At 31.8% G+C, this 18,672-nt stretch overlaps 1 non-coding gene across 1 annotated transcript; it reads right to left on the bottom strand.

The window, feature by feature from the left end:
• Positions 1-9,401: 9,401 nt before the first annotated feature.
• Positions 9,402-9,505, bottom strand: LOC117286186. Its single transcript, XR_004517334.1, has one exon. It is a non-coding gene; the product is annotated as a U6 spliceosomal RNA (small nuclear RNA).
• Between the last annotated feature and the right edge of the window lie 9,167 nt (positions 9,506-18,672).

Below are 18,672 nucleotides of genomic sequence, written 5' to 3'. Positions count from 1 at the left end.
TCAAATTGCTCTAAGTCCACATGTTGTTCAGGAAGAAACAACAGCACAACTGTTGAGAATTGGAGAAGGAAGACTAAGGATCTTTGACATGGTTAAAAAAAATAATTTGATATTGTGTAATTTCAAAGCATTCACACCTGATTATGTCTAAATTTACTAAACAGGTCTGGAGAAACTTCAAGTTCAAAGGCCCTGGTGGCTTTTGCTATGCAAAGTAAAAATATGCAAATTACTGGACAAAGAAAAGCCTGTCAATTTAAAAGTATAAGGATGATAAAATCAAGGCTGAAATTAAAGATATTTTCTTGTAAATACCACCAAAAGATAATCTACACTGAGATGTCCTCCACATTGTGGAAATTTTAATGCCTTTCACTCAGCAAATGTTAAGGTTAAAATAAGTCTAGAAATATTAAAATAATAGAAATATTAGTCTTATTCTAATATATACATGTGAAATAATGCATCTGAAATACAGAAAATTCATTTTCTTTTAAAATACACAAAGTGTTTTCAAAAGATAATTATAGTAATAGTTCTTTTTTGCTTTCAAGTTTTAAGAAAAAATAAAATTTAAACATGAAATACAGAGGAATATAATCACTCAAAAAGACTAAATTTACAAGAAGAATAAGAGTTATCAAGAGATTATTTATTTAAATGACCAATAAGTATTTTCTGAGTTTAAATCCACTTATATATGAAAATCATAATAAAATGTAATTTAACCTGTGAGATTGACAATGAATAATATATTTGAAAGATACTCAGTGTTGATTTGAGTAAATGGCAAGAAGCATATAAAATATTGGTAGGATCCCAAATTCATATAATCTTTTGACAGAATATTTGGAAAGTATCTAGCAGAAATAGCATAACCTTTAATCTTAAAGTTTAACGGTTGGGGAGGACATTTAAAAAAAAAGGATTTTGTAATGTCATGATAGTAAAAACAAAGCAAAGCAAAACAAAACAAAAACTTAGGCAATATCTAGCTGACTTTGGTTTTCCTGGTGAGTTTGTAGCTACAACACCAAGAGAATGATTCACAAAAGAAAAATGATAAATGTGTACATTGTTTGCTGCGGTCCCTTCACAAGGACCCATGGACTAGATTTAAGGACGAACTTTCAGAAATAGAGTTTCTTACAGTTCTGGCATCTAAATTCAATGCATCAGACATGCTAATTCTTTCTGAGGGTTACAGGAGAAGGGCGTATTCCAAGCCCCTCTTCTACTGTTAGTGCTTTTATACCAGTATCTTTATATAGTCTTCCTTCTGTATAAATTTCTGTCCAAAATTTTACTTAAAACAAGGACCTACCCTAATGATTTCATTATAACTCGGTTATCTCTGTAAAGACTTTGTCTCCAAACACTATCATATTCTGAAATATCGGCTGTTAGGATTTCAGTTTATGAAGGGGAAAGGGTGGAGAGCATAATTCGACTAACAATTGGATTTTCTACAGTGTACACTTGATCTTAGCCAAAAGGCCGAGAAGCGATGGATTTTCTACAATGTAAAAGCATCTGTATTATAAAAGATACTGTTCAGAGAGTGAAAATACAAGCCATAGATTAGGAGGCAACCCTGTCAAAATGAATATGTAATAAAAGATTATATATTCTCTATTTTTATGTAAATTTAAAACTATCCAAAAAGCTAACCAAAAAGTGGAAATAAGTAAAAAATCCCACTTAATAAATATACCGGTATTAAAAAGAATGCACATCTGAATACACAGATGAATATGAAGACATAAGAACAAGATATAAAGCTGCTTTTATATTATTATATTTATATAAATAACTTTTGATGGTATATATATATATTCATATATGTGTGTATATATATATATATATAGCATGATATATCTATTTTTCTTGTGAAAAAAGATTTGACAGAATTATAGTGATTTTGCAAAAGAAATTTGTTCATGGTAATAAAAGTGATGGTGGGTCAAGACTAAGTCATCCTATTGTATCCCTTTTTTAAATTGATATACATTTGTGACATATTATATTTACATTTATTTTGGGTATTATTGGTGGGAACGTAGACTAGTACAACCAGTATTGAAATCAATATAGTAATTCCTCAGAAGACTAAAAACTGAAATTCCATTTGAGAGTCCTATATTGCAGTGATCTGTGTATACTCCTCTTTCTATCAGCATGAGTAAGAACAGTTGAATAATGTAAGTGGCCTATTAGCCCATTAATGAATGGATAAAGAAAATGTGATATCTATTCATACTGGAATACTACTCAGTGATAAAGAAGGATAAATTTGAGTCATGTGTAGGAAAGTGCATCTTTAGAACACACTACTAAGTTAAGTCAGTCACAAAAGGATAAATATTATCTATTTTCTCTAATATGAGAGACACAAAGTATAAGTAAAGTGAAGATCAAAATTTAAAAATCATGTTAAGAAACAGGGATGTAGACTTTATTAGGAAGGCATCTTGGAAAGGAAAGAGAATGTAATCCCTATGTATAAAAAACATACAGTGATAACTTTAAAAATAAATTCCACTTAATTCAGTTAAATTCTTCTTGGGTACATTCTTGAAAGAATTGAAGTTGTCATTCTATAGCGATATATGTATACCCATATTTATAGCAACACAATCCTCTTTTATTTTTATTGTTTTTCCTTATACTATATTCTAACGTGTTAAACTTTAAAATACTCTACACAGAAATTAAATGCATTTTCCAAAACTTAATATAGAAAGAGTGAAATATATTTTAGACTCAAATAATAATTAGTACTTTGTGAGATGCTTCTCTTTGCTACCAACTTAAATGAATGATTTGATAATTAATAGATTATCTATTACATATCTGACAGTTTTAATACTTTGCAATATGAAATCTGTAGGTATGTGGCAGACCCGAGTTGGAGTAGGAAAATGAGTCAAGGAATTAAAATGGATACAAGAATGACATTTAAATTGTACTGGATAGTTTGAAATAGAAAGTGCATAGTAGTTTATTCCTTTAGACATTACCAAGTTGGATAGAGGATAGGGGAAGAAAACAAGAAAAGTTATTCGCTAGTCTGTCTAATGTGCCTTGGGGGAAAAAACCTAATGGTTTTCACAGAACATTTTTTAAAGTAGTAGCTGGAGAAACAGTCATTTTCTTGTTTATTCTCGCCTTGGATTTTAATCGTTAAGTGAGATTCTATTAAGAAACATTAACAGTATACATTTCAAATTTCTGTAGCAAGACCTCAATCCAACAAATGGCAGATTGCTATTTATTACATAACAAGTTCTTCTGTGAAAGATAAATAAAAAATAACAGATTTTTCTGTCTTGTTTCAGAGAGATCTTTTCTGACTTCAGACATATGCTAAATTTCTATCTTTCGTGATATAATGGGGAAGATAACTTAGCTTGTGTGATTCATCACTGCAGTCTCTGCTAATGGTGATAAATTGGGGGTAAGTGGGATTATTTTGAGTCAGAACAGGAAAATGATATAACAGCAAATAATTTAAGTTTTAGATCTTATCTGTTTGCATGGATATGTTGATAGATCTTTATAAACATATTTGCCTGGAAAATGTTTCCTTACAAATTGGAGCTGTTTACCAGGCTTTCTCTATAGCTACATTTCCAAGTCTGAAGAAAAACCATACTGGGGAAATTTCTTTGTACATATTTCCAAGCAGCTGGTGATCTGCCATCATGAGCCATGTGAGACCAGCAGGGGTGCTTGTGCCTAGCTGACTGTGAGGATTGCTATTTTGTGCTACTTCCCTGGGGATGGATGGAGGAAGAAATTTGACCTTTTTCTTCCAATGATAATGGCATGAGGAATCCCAGCTTAACATCAAAGTCAACTTGAGAATAATATATGCAAGTAATAACACTTTAATTTGTGGCTCTGGTGAACCCTGAAATAATGAACAAGAAAATGATACTGCCTAAGAGAAGAGCACATCATGAAACTAGTTTCTACAAGTTGTCCCACGTACTTGTCTCTGGCCCTGTTTCTGAGATTTTCTTATGTATATATAATTGAATGATCCTGTTATAGCCTTCTCTAGATATATTTAGCTCTTAAAAATTTTCAGTTAATGTAGCAACCTGTATATTACGTCCTATGGATAGTGCATAATTGTTCAAGCTCTTTGCTTTACTGGTTCTTTTCTGATTATGTCTGCAGGACTCCTTAACCTTCAGGATTGAAAAATCAGAAGTTGGTGCCTACAAAGAGACCTCATAGTCCCATCGTCTCTTGTTGTAAATTACAAAAGTGCGATAAGAATGAGGGTTCATGAGACTTACCTAAAATCAGAATGTTTAATGTTGTGCTAAACTCAAAAGGACTGTGTGACTTATCAAAACTTTGGTGGGAAATTAAATGGGCAGAATAAAAGTCCTGTATTTCTTCCCCACTATAGATTAGTTTTCCCAGTCTAACCAGAAGTAACTTAGAGCAGAATGGAACTATTCATTGGCTTAGTAGACCAACCCATCCAATATTGCTGCCTGTTGCCATGTGGAGCCTTGTGGAGTTGACATACATTTAGCCTTTGAAGAAAAGGCATATAATTGTATCAGTGTGCCATGAAATCCATTTAAATCTGGCAATGTGCTGCAATGGTTTATAAATTCACAGTGGTAGTTGTTAAGAAGAGAGTCACAAATGGAATGTCAGGAAAAATGAGGATCACTTGCTGGCAACCGACTATTCAGTTGCCAAAAATTAAACAGTTTGAGTGTCATTCTTGTATCAGTGCTACTGCTTAGAAACTAGCAGTTAATTTTTATACCCCCTGCCATCACCAGCTCTGTTCTCCTGAAACAGACGGACTTGGATTCCAATGCACAGAGAGATGACTTCATGAAAAACACTATTTCTCTAAAGGGAGGTATATAAAAAGGAAACGGAAATGCTTCTTTCTTAGATTATAGGATTTTAAACACCACCAATGGGGAATGTGATCAAGGAGTTAAAACAGAGTATTAGTATTTATCTAAGTAAAACTGCCCAATATATTCATAAATAACATCATTGTGTTTTAAAATTAAAAACAGTGGTGCAGTCTGTGTGCATCCAAACATAGATCATTTTACTTATCTGACACGGACAAATCGGGTGATTGTTATTCAGTTAGGTATTATTAAGTGAGTTTAATAGTTGGAGAGGTTTATGTAAATCTCCCAGACTTTAAAGAGTGACTATTTTGTTTTAAAATAGAATTCATAGTACAAAGCGTATGGAGTACCAAAGGAACAATTTTTAACATCACTATTTTTCCTTAATGCTAATTCCCACTCAGCTTGTCTAGCTTTCTCAAGTATGCAAATCACATTCTCCCAAAATTTTCCTTCAGAAATAATTTATTGTCTAAAATCACCTCAACTTCTCTCCCTCTGCACACTCTCTGAACTCTATTTCTTTAATTTTCTCTTTCAAAATACCTTCTCTTTTCCAATTCTCTCAACGTGGTTTACTTTATTTCTTCCTAAGGAATCTCTTGATGGTAGCAATTACTGGCAAATGAATAATATATGGAGTAAAATGTGATTACCTCAAATGCTAGTCTTATTTTATTACAAACCAGCAACTTAAATGATATCGAAATGGGCCATTTTCTTATTTCTAGATGTGAAGAAAGTGCATCTTTATTTGGAATTTTAATGAGAAAATGAGTTAGCTATTTTATTATCTAATTTTGAGCACACATGAAAATTAAATTAGGTACTTTCTTGGTACAGTGAAATTGTATTTCACATTATATACCTGCAGAAATGGAGTTGTTCATTGAACTTACATATAAACATTGTTCTGTAGAATTTTTAGTAATCTTAATGGCAATCCATGATGATGAATGAATGCTCGTGGTGAACTGAGAAGCAGGATGGGCTCATTAATCAACTCAGTACAGTACCTGTCACAAGGAACTTTGGAGTTATCTATTTCCTCCTCATATCTGAAAAGGCTTAGTTGCCAGATGACTATTGATGAAGTGTCATAGTGAAAAAAGATCTGAAAATGGAGTATACCTTCTTTCATATAATGTTCTTGAATATAAAAGAAGAATAATGTTTGGCACTACATTGATTCTCTTAGATAACAGCAGCAGACAAGTAGTTTACATGAAATTAGAACAAAGGTATGAAATGAATTCGATATTCATTATATCATTGTTAGACTAAGTATAGCATAGGCATCACATTATATGTTGATAAGCCACAAATATGAGTATTACCAAAAAATGGGTCCTATTTTTTGTCTTTAAATCATTAGCTCTAATCAGAATTTAAGCTTCACAGTCTAACAATATCACTCTCTACCCCATGCTTCAACCCAAAATCACTAGTTTCACCTTGATTGTGCTCTTTTACTTACAACTCGTTTCTATCCTATGAGCAAGTCACGTAGATCCACCTGCAGTGCGTGCCAGTGCACTTGTTACCATTCTGACCATTTTCCATAATCCAGGTTCCTTGGATTTCTTGGCAAGATAATGATAATAGTCATTTTACTAACTGTCTTTCTTCCCTTTTTGCTTTCTGTTTCTATTGTCAGAAGCATGGCATGAACCATGACCTAAAAATAATGCCTAAAAATAAAATTAAACCATGCCTAGACACTAAAACCAAACCAAACCAAAACAAAAACAAACAAAAAAACATTAACCTTCCTCCCTTTGTCAAAATCTTTAGAATCCTCATAAGCACCAGCTCCTGTTAACCGTAAATATTCAATCCTCAAGTTAGACACGATCGGCATTACTTATCATGTTGCAACATTATTGCAGTACTTTTCGTTCCTTAAGGATGGGAAGTTTTTCCCTTCTTCAGGTTTTTACGTAACTATTCTCCACTTAGAATATACTTGTGCTTTACTTTCACAAGACAAATCCTTCTTGCTATTTGTATCTTTGGTTTCAGTATCAATTTTTTTCCTGACATCTCAAACTCAGCTAGTGACCTTGATAATCTCTATCTCATTTCTCTATTTTAACTTCCTACATAACACCTACTGCTTATCTGGCATTTTCTTAAGTATTTATTTATTTTATTTCTATTGACTCACTCCTCAAGCTCCATTAGAGCATGAAATTTAACTGTCTTTTTCTTCCTGCTATCCTCAAGGTATATAATAGTAATTGGTCCATATGGGCATTCTAGAAGTACTTACCAAATTGATTGATGAATGATATATTAGCAGCTGCTTAAATACAATAACTCTGGCAAAGTATGAACTAGTCAGAAAACAATTTGAAAAAATAGTAAACATGTTGGATGTACATGCAAGCCTAGTGTTTCAGAAATTAAAATCCTTCTGTGTTTCATGTTTGGACTGTGTTGGAATATTTGTAGGGTTAACTTGCCCTTTTAGATTGTAAAAATTAAAAATATTTAAAAGACTATTAAAATACATCCATATAGTATAATTTAAAGATTTTATGCTGCATCCAATGATTTAATGGCTTTACATATATTAACTGATTTAATTTATAATACCCTAATAAAGTTTATTTTATAGATGTAGAAACTAATTTCTGAACTTTTAAATGAATATCTTAGGTCTGCATGACTAATAAATAGCAGGCCTGGGTATGTAGCCTGGCAGTGTGACTTACTTGTGCTCATAAAATCTAAATCACGCTGCCTCTTAAGCTTGAAACCATTCTAACAACATCCACCAATCATCTCTTGAAAGCTCCTTGTCTAAGGAAAAGTATTCCATATTTTAGACTGAAAGACAAAATCACATTCACATTCTTATATTCCAGAGACAGCTTTTTTTTTTCTTAATGGAATAGCAGAAAAGTTAACAATCAGTGGAATATCGATTATAATAAGCATGAAAAATGTTAAACAAGTTACAGGGCTATGTAAACACGTTAAAACACATACAAATACAAGTAGAATATGCTGTGGAGGGACATTTATTAGCCACAGAAATGCAGAAGAGCATATGTTTAAGCTAAATTCAGGAGGTGCAGCTACATAGGATAAGAACAGGCATGCTTCAGGAAGAGCAGTATAGCAGGTAAGTAGTAAACTCGGTGTTCAGCGTGTGCGATTTTGAATTACAGGTGTACACTGAGGAATACACATTCTTAACAAGACATATTCTTGCTATTATTATCACACATTCTGATGTGAGCATTCTTCTAATTCCTGTATTCATGGCATTTTAGTCAGAAAAATAACGAAGCCAATCACAGATAAATTCAAGAGCAGGATATGAAAAAGACTTACATAAGGAATTCTAAAATACTTTAAAGCACTTCAATAATACATTTAACTTTAAAACCCTACTAAGTAGAAAAATATTACTTTTTAAAACATTTCTTACATTTAACTGTTAAATTTAACATAAAGATATTTAAATTAAAGTCAGTGTTACTAAGTAATCCCAATAAGCAAAATGTAAACTATTTTCTTAGTGAATATAACTAATATTGTAAGAATAAATATCAAAATAATCATAATCAGCTTTGTTTTTAAAATTTTATTCCGTGGTATCATTGCACTCATATTTTGTAAGATCATTTCTTAAATTGGCTTTGTGTGCAGCTGTATGTCGATGTATATTTGCTCACGGGTTTTTATTTTCCCTCATTGGAAGCTTTTGCAGTCAGAACAGAAACAGACTATGAACAGATTGTACTCTAGACAAGTCTATGCTTACTTTTATTTAGGGCCCTATCATCACAGAAAGACGCTTGGTGCTATACTAATCAAATAGGAGCAAAATAAGGACAATATTGAAATAAGTTCTGTGCAACAAATTTCAAGAAAGTATTAGAATGGTACAGCCTAGTGTAACAAAAACCTGTAAAAGAGTTAATTTCCTATTTTGTGTTAGCTTATTAAAGAAGAAAATGGAGCGGTTCATCTCTTCACTACTTATTGGTTCATTTATTTCCAAGAGACGAGGATCTATCTCATGATTAATTACTCAAATTTTCAGCAAATGTGGTTGATGCTAAAGAACATCCCATCAGAAAGTTGCAAAAAATTTAAAGACATTTATCAAAGTTTCCATTTTCAGTCTAGAGAAACAATAAAGTAGATATTGACTTCTCTTGAGGAATGGATCATGATTTATTGATCCAAAGGGAGAAGTAATATTTACCTTTAGTGAAAATAATTCTTAATGGCCAGTGAAATGAAAAATTTAATACATAGCTACAATCAAATATCTCTTGCAACAATGACACTGTTTAAATTGCATTTATGTTTTCAGTTTATAAAAAATATTTGTGTTTTTTAGGAAACTTAGCAATACATGGAACATTAAAAATGAAAAAATGCCAATAATTTCCCATTCAAAGGAAAACTATTATTATTTTGTTTTGTTTCATGTCAGTAAATTTTCCTATAAAAATAATTGAGTCAATTTATATGGGAATTCTAAATATACAATGCTTCACGAATTTGCGTGTCATTCTTATGCAGGAGCTGTGCTAATCTCTGTATCACTTTTTTTTTTATTATATGTGCTACTGAAGGAGTACAAGAATTCTGGTTTAAATCATAATAAAAAATAAAGTATATAATTTGTATTAACATTCCAAAATGTACATTTCTGCTTTCTACAAAGGATTACACATCTGTTGACATGTGATGTGCTATGTCATATAATCTATCTCTCTCTGTATATATATAGAGTGTACACCTATGTCCCACTGACATTGAGTGTCCCTGAAAATATACATATATATATTATACTATATACTACTGCATATATCTACCACAATCTGTAAGGTGTTTAAGAAATTAATGTTTGTCAGTCTAAGCCAGGGAGTATGAAGCTATTAGGCCACGTTATTATTACAAAGTAAGAAATATTCTGAAATATATTAACAGATAAATTGTTCTATCAGAAATTGTAAGATGAAATTTTACCCCATATCCAAACTAACAGGTTATCCGATATACACATAGATAGATAGATAGATAGATAGATAGATAGATAGTGATAGATATGTATGTTATATATATATATATGTATATATATATGATATATGTATATGGCATATATCAGATATATGAATATATGTATATGTCATATATGTTATATATACACATACATGACAGAGACAGACACAGATATATTGAGAGAGAGAGAGAGAGAACATATCTCCATGAATAAAGATAAAGATAAAGAGTGCTTATTTCAACTGGAGCCAGAATAATTAGTTTCTCAGATTCCATTCCCTACAAGATGATGTAGTAATAGCCAGGTGAGTATAGAAAGATGCATTCAACAAGGTACATTCAATTTTGGAAATTTTGATTTATTATAGGGCTAGTGAATATCTGTTCTACCTCTGCTCTTTACTTTTCTTCTGGATTAAAAGTAATTTTTTTGATGGGAGAGGAAGAAGATATACAATCATGGAAGATTACCAAGGTGTAGGACGTACTCTACCTTTATCACATTAGCCAAGAAATGAATCTGCCCTCTGATGCAGGGAGAATAGTACCTGTGCAAAAGATGTTCAGTTCCCTTGGTTCTGAGTACTCAGACTATGCAGAAATATAAGATATTTAAAAATAATTTTATCTGACAACATATATACACCTGCATCTATATATTTATACATAAATAGTTCATATGAATATGTATATTTGGATCTACATATTCTATATGCATATCCTAATTTTTACAAAATTAAAATCATACTGTTAACTTTGCTTATATACATACTCTGTCACTGAACAAGAGATAACGTATCTCTTACATACCTGTATGTTTTCTTTGAAAATAAAACAATGATTGCTCATCATCTTATAGTGCGATGAAACCATAAAATAAAATTGGTACATCTCTACTATTGAATATGTAGATTCTTGGCCAATATTTAATGATGTATAATGCTGTATAAACTTGTATTTTATGCCATAGGTCCTGACAGTTTATTGATCTTGGAGGTTTGATTTATGATTAGAAATCAGATAGGGTTTTCCTCAAATTAATGTTGCTATAACATTTCATTCATCTATTCAAATGATAAATATATTTCTCATAAGCATTCAGTTAATACGTAATAAGTTATTTTGTTGGACAAAACCAACTAAACATTATTTGGATTTCTATTTCACTAAGTTTTACTATAAAACATATATACTCCTTCAACTGATGACAATTATTGTCTCACTTCTGATTAGGACCTAGTGGGCTATAAGTCGGTGAAAAATAAGTTTCTCAATTTGATATATATTATGGCATTGAAAAAACACCAGTGGTAAATTATGCTTGCCCCTAAGAAAAGGAAAATAGTGATAGAAATGTCTATTTGAGCCATGGTTTAAAATGTTCATTATCTACATCAATATTTCTCCAATATCTAGAGACTCATGAGAGCTTAGCAGCAATCAAGTGGTTACCAGCCACATATGTCTGGAGCAGGACAGCCAGGTAAATACAGGGTGCCTGACAAAATCAAAGTTTCATGAAAAAAAATTAAATATAAGTATTATGAAATACTTCATGAGTCATCCTTATGCTAAAAAAATATTTGTTATTTACCTGGAACTCAAACTCAAAATCAACTAGACCACCTTTATTTTTACTTGAGTAATAATGAACAAGAAAATGTAGATGCTGAAAACCAACCATAAGTGGCTTAAAAATAGAAGATTTTATAAGATTGTAGTTTTGGGACTTTTAAATTTGCAATAGTAAAATAGCTACTTTTTTTCTTATTTGTGCTCCTGGTATTGATTGATTGATAGATATTTTGGTAAAAATGTTCTCAATGAGCCTAAGGTGAGTTAGCAATTTTCTTAATCATATCAAAGAACTAGCTTTTTGTTTCAGAGACTGTTCTCTGTTGCTTTTTTATTTTATCTTTCATTGATTTCCACTTTGATCTAATTATTTTTTCTTAATTTTATTACTTCTTTTTCTAGTATCTTAAATGAAAATGATTTAAAAAAAATCTACCCAATGCTTTTATTATTTTCTGATATAGGCAGCAAATACAGGTAAGATTTCCATAAGTATCTATCTTATGAATACTGTGTTTATATTTTCATTCAGCTCAAAATAGTTTTTAATTTATCTTTTGGTTTTTTATTTAATCCATAAATTAATTAAACATTTTTTATTTAGTTCAGATACCCTGGATTTTCACAGCTTTCTCTTACTATATTCTGTTTTAATTTTATTGAAAATAAAAGCCAATATTTTTATGACTTGAATTCTTTTAATTTTATTAAGACTATCCTATACCTAAAATACCCTTTTGGTGTCTATTATATAAATGCATACTTAAAAATCAATGTTTATTTTGCAATTGTTAGACTGAATGCTCTGTATTAACTAAATAAATTCTAAATATTTCAGGTTATACATAAATTTAAATTTACACAAAGATTAACTTAAAAAGCAAATAATCTGATAGAAAAATGGACAAGTTGAATGAGTGGTTATTTTACCAAACAAAGCATCAAATAACAAAGATATGAAAAGCCATGAAAATTTCTTTGTAAATGGAGAAACACAAGACCACAATCCAGTGGGATTTACTCTCTATTAGCAAAGCCTAAAGCCAAAGTTACACAAGTTAGAGGATGTTACTCAATGAGGCCATTAGAATACTTACCCTTTAGATTGGAGCATAGTAGTTCAATCACTAACGAACAGATTTTGCTTTTCTTTTCAGTGATTATATTTTGTTACCCTATACCTAGCATGAATATCACCACCTCAGTCATTATTTATTGGAAAATATTATTAAATGTTTCCCTGGTGTTGTACAATCATCATTACTGTTCCTCTCTGCAATTCTTTTCCTCTTGTAAATTTGAAGCTCTACGGTGCTATATTTTAAACCTGAAAATACACGTTTCGTTTTTCAGAATGTCCACATTCAGTTATATACTGGAGAGTTTTTCTGCTTCTGTGGAAGCATATTAGGAGATTACAGCACCATTCTCAGGAGAAATAACCTGGAAAACACACAAGTGCATTCTTATAAGAAAACTGAGAGATTAATGGTCCTGCAAGACTAATATGAAATTACTTAAAGACATAGACACATCCTAAATGCATAGTAAATGCAAAAGAAGAAAAAAGAGACAGAAGTGAAAAAAGGAAAAAGAAGCAAGTCATGAATAAGTAAAATATTATTCATATTTATAGAACTCATGTTCATACACAGAAGCAATACTTTAAAAATACCCGTGTTTTATATATAATAAAAAAAGAATTCAGAGAGGAAGTAACTGTAGCAGAAGAAGGATAATAGAGGTGTGAGCACACAGATTAGTAGATTAGTAGATTGTATTACTTTGCTTTATAAATTTATAAGTAATGCAATTGCCTCATTCACATTTTTTGCATAATAATTTTTATGAAATCCAGAATATATATTTAATGGATTAAATATTACAATTCAAGATGATGAAGAAAATACAATAAACATTAAAATATTAACCTACCATGATGAATATTTATTTATAGTTTTTAATCATATTTTTGGTTATTTCCTCAGGATGAAAAACTTTAATAATGGCTTAGTAGATTTGCATACTTCATTATTTTTTTATGTATGTTGTAAATACTTATTCAATAGTACTTTCAATATTTTTACCTGAAATATGATTCATACATCAAAACTACCTCTATGCTTTTAGCAACATATTTTGCTAATTTAATTACTAATCCTTATATTCTAATGTAAATTCTTTATTCCTTTACCTGTTAATGAGTAATCATTTTCTATTTATAGTAAGAATTTGTTTCAATTCCTTAACTATTTCCATGGAAATTTTACAATTCAAAATAAATCTTAAGCTCATCGTCATTGCAAACAATATCCCCATTATTGATCATTACTTTTTATATAAGTATAGAGATTTGTAAAGATCAAATTCTTATATTTAATGTATTCCACCAAAAAATACCTGCATCAAAGCGACTTCTAGTGTTTTAAGAAATCTCCATATTGCTATCCATAATGATTGTACTGGTTCACATTCCCATGAACAAGGTAGGAGGGATCCTTTTCACCTCAGTCATGCCAGCATTTGTTATTGTTTTATTTCTTAATGATTGCCAGCAATTCTAGTGCAAGTTGAAACCTTAGCATTGTTTTAATTTGCATTTCTCTGATGGCCAGAAAGCTGAACATTTTTTCATATGTCTGTTGGTCATTTGTACGGCTGAGAAATTTCTATTCATTTCATATGCTCATTTCTTTTACTTTGAGTAGACCGGTTTCTTTGAGGTTTTTAGCATATTCTAGATCTTAGTCCTCTGAAAAATAATGGGCCAAACCTTTTCCCATTCTGTAAGTTATCTCTTTATTGTACCAATTGTTTTCTTTGCAGAAGCTTTTCCCTTTGATATAATCTCTTGAATCTTGCTGTTTTTTTTCTTGTGTAATTGCTGCTCTGTTCAGAATGTCCTTGCCTACAGTTCATTGTTACTGTATTTACTTTGCTCCAGTTTGATTTTAGTTTTCTTGTTGACTGCTCCAGTAAGGTATTTAAGCCTTTATACTTAACTATTTTACTTAAATAAAGAATTTATCTTTATAGGTTTTAAAATAGTATCAAAATTCAATATTGATAATGTTTATCACTTGGTTATTTTAGGGAACACACACAGCATTATATCTGAGTGTCAATACATTGTAGATTTGAAATCTAGAATTTCATAACCTAATAGTCATTATTTTTGTAGATTTATTGAGACAACTTGAGGAATTCTCAGGCTGCTCATATATAAGAAATAAAAGTCACATCATTACTTCAGGGTTTTTAAAGACTCAAAGCAGCAATATGTACCAAAAGAGCTGAAGGGAGGGTAGGGGTAAGGGGAAAAAATAAGAATCAAGAGTTGTTATGTAGAGGTACAAGATCCCAACAATGAACGTAACTGTACTGTATCCCTAAAATGTACCAATAAACTCAATTAAAGCTGAAAAAAATAAAAGAGCTGTACTCAGAGTCATCAGAGAGAAGCTCATTCATCCATGATACCGACAAGATATTCTTTTAAAAAGGGAACCGATTAAGGATCAAAATGTATAACAGATATTGTGAAATAGGAAGAAAAATTTCAAAGGGGGAGTAGGGGTAGGGGTAAGTAAAAAGAGAAAGAAATAAATATGAGAAAAAGAAAAAAATGAAAACAAAATCTTTGTAAATAGGGAGGGGTGCAGTGGTTGAACAGAGGACAGGGAAATGGGGGAAAAATAAGAACTAATATATATTATGTAAAGGCTCAAATTCCCAATAATGAATGTTAGCATATTATATACCTAAAATATACCAATAAAACCAATAAAAAATGAAATAATCCATTTTATATTCTTTGAAAGTTCCTATATATTAAAAATAGAATGTGCAGTTTGTAAATTCAAAAAAATGTGCATTATTTAAATGCTTTCAATTAAGAAGTTATCTATCTCACACACAGACCCAGGTAAACATTACATTAACTTTGTCATTAGAAATCAAAGCACATACATATTGAAGATATACTCTTAAGTGAAATAAATAAGTCACATATGTGTAAATACCAAATAGTTTCTGTGGTGTGAAAAACTATAATGGTACATAAGATCCTAATGGTATAATTGACAATGTGAAATAGGAAGAAAAGGGCTAAAGGTGTAGGGGAAGTAGGAAAGATAGGGGAAAGAAAATAAGCGAAAAACATGGGAAAATAAAAAAATGGAAATAAAGTGTTTGTAAATAGGGAAAGGAGGAGGGGAAGGGAGGGCAGGGGTAAGGGGAAAAAATGAGGACCAAGACCTGTCATGTAAAGGTACAAGACCCCAATGATGAATGTAACTGTACTGTATACCTAAAATGTACCAGTAAACTCAATGAGAAAAAAAGAAATAAAAGGATAAATATAAAGTTCATTGAAAAAGTGGGACTCAAAGTCTACTGGCTAATATTGTCAATTTGACTGAATTTAAGGATACAATGACAGAAAAAGGCATTATTTTGGGGTAGATATATGAGGCTTTTTTTTAAAAAAGATTAGCATTTGAATCAGTGCACTAGGAAAAATTCACCTCAAAATGAACAGATCATCCAGTGAGCTAAGAGCACCAACAGAACCAAAAAGCGGCAGACAGGAATTCACAGTGTCTTCTGGAGGTGCGAACCTTCTCCTCCTCTTAACAGAACTCCAGTTCTCCACCCTTTGGACTCTTGTATTTGTACCAGTAACTCTCAGGTTGTCAAGACTTAGATTTCTAACAGGGAGTTGCACCTTCTGTTTCCCTAGTTCTGAGAAGGGTCTAGGACTGAATCATGCCATGTGCTTTCCTGGACTTCAGCTTGAAGGCATATCATGGGACTTCTCAGCTATGTGGGCCAGTTTCTCAATAAACCTGTCTTATATATCTCTATCTCTGTCTATGCCTATGTCTTACATCTCTATATTTTATGTGTATGTCTATGTCTATAGCTATCTATAACAATTTTTGAATTCTAACAATTTTTGAATTTTTGATCTTGTAGCTTTTATCTCTCTAGATACACCTGATAAATGTAAAGATAAAATGCTCCACTTGGAGGTGGGTGTGGGGACACACACCTATAATCCCCATACTTGACAGGCTGAGGCAGGTGGATTTTGTGAGTTTGAAGCCAGCCTGGGCTACATAGTAAACTAAGGGTGACCTGAACTACACAGCAAGACCTTGTTTAAAAAGTTCATATCAGAAGGGACCATAATAGATCATCATTTTAAAGGCTATATATTATGCTGACCTCTTGTAGTTCTATGCCAATTTATGCACAATCTTTATTTTCAATTTATTTCTTGGCTTCAAATAGAGATTGTTAAAATTATTCTCAATATTTTCATTAGTTTTATTATTGACTGAAGCTCTTCTACTTTGAAAGCATATATCGCATTTTCATTAACCAAAAGCACTTTCTATTTGATTTGATTGTGATTCTTTTATTTCACAAGGGTCCACAAGTCCTGACGTTTGAATTTTGAGGTATGGGCTCATCATTCTAAAAGATCAACTTTAAAAACACATGAAGTACAATTTAGGAGAGGGCACAAATAAGGAATATGATTCCTGCTATGAAGCAAATAATTTTTCTTTTCTTCATCTGGCCTCAAAGTTGCAGCTCAAAGTTTTCATTCTAGAGCTTTCTTTTTCTAAGGGAGTCCACAAATGAGTTATCAAAGAGCTAGGTGGTTTTACAGGCAACCTGCATATATACTTTTCCCTCTCTTTTCCTACCCTTGATTATAAACCTGTCTCACTATCATAAGGGCTAGAAGACAATAAAATATTTTCCTATGTTCATATGCCATTATTGCTCGCGATGCCATTTACCTTTCTGCCACAGAAGGATATACATACAAATTTGGAAAGTGAAAATGAATCAGAGGGTATTCTAGCAACACTACGCATAATATTGTTGCAAGCTTCAGCTGACCAAGATATTCAGAATGGCTAATCAGAGTCTCATCTTGATTTTTATTCTTTAAGTGCAAAGCTGCTGTTTAACGATGACTTTGACAGTAAATTCTTAAACATTTTTGACTTCTGAGCAGCAGAAGTATATTTTAAATTTCCAGCACAATTTTTCTGTGATGTGACCTTAACCTCTTATATACTGTCTTTATTTTCATACTTTGAGAATTTCCAACAACTTCGCTGATTTCTTATAGTAGGTTCTTTTGTTCTTGTGAGGTCGATTTATTTTCCTGAAACAAAGCCTGACAGACACAGTCTTTCCCAGCTTGGATTCTTATTATGTGCTCTCCACCAGACAATGCTATACATTCTTTAGGTGTATTAACAAATTTAATCTTGGAACAATCCAACATTATAAACATTGATATCATTCCTTTTTGAAAGAGAAGGAAACTGAGGTACGTAGACATATTTTTCACGACTTATGTGATTGTTGAGTGGTACAACTTGATTTTAACCGTTCTGGTTAGAGAGCCTGTGTGTTTTTTTTGTTTGTTTGTTTTTTGAGACAGGGTCTCACTATGTAGTTGAGACTCACCTGGAACTCACTATGTAGCCTAGGCTGGTCTCAAACTCACAGGGATCCTCCTGCCTCAGCCTCCCTAGTGCGGAATTACAGGCGTGCACCACCATGCCCAGCAGAGAGCCTGTACTTTTTTAAATTAAGCAACCTAAATCCAGACTTGCCTCATTCAACTAGTGCTATTGGATTTCAAGATAAAGCCAGTTACATACAATGCTTTGCAAATCCTCAAGTTGCAAATGAAATGGTATATAAATCCCATTGTCTTACAGAGCTAATCTGTGAATTCAAATTTCCTCATCAGTCAGTGTGGATTTCTTCAAATTTGGTCTATGTCCAATTAAATGAGCAAGAACTAATCTCTCATCTATATACCAGGATGCATTTCTCATTTAATGTGCTGTTTACTCCAATGCAGCCACACACAGAGGCATCTCACATTCAATTTGTTCCTCTATTTTTCCCATCTGCAGTGCACATGATTGGTGTGAACAAAACTCTGAATGTGGAGAGTGAATACACTTGGTGATAATAGGGGTAGCAGACATGACATAGAGGAAATATTCTGAGTCTTCAATTACTGCATCATATGGTACATTTTAGAGGTTGATTCAATTTGTTAGTTGCCAAAGAAGCCAAACATATCCCTTCACAGAGTCACAGAGAGAGACAAAAGCCAGGTAGGAAA

This window comes from Fukomys damarensis, unplaced genomic scaffold (genome assembly GCF_012274545.1).
Source record: "Fukomys damarensis isolate Sample0158 unplaced genomic scaffold, DMR_v1.0_HiC HiC_scaffold_15, whole genome shotgun sequence".
Lineage (NCBI taxonomy): Eukaryota > Metazoa > Chordata > Mammalia > Rodentia > Bathyergidae > Fukomys > Fukomys damarensis.
This window is presented reverse-complemented; position numbering and strand designations above follow the sequence as displayed.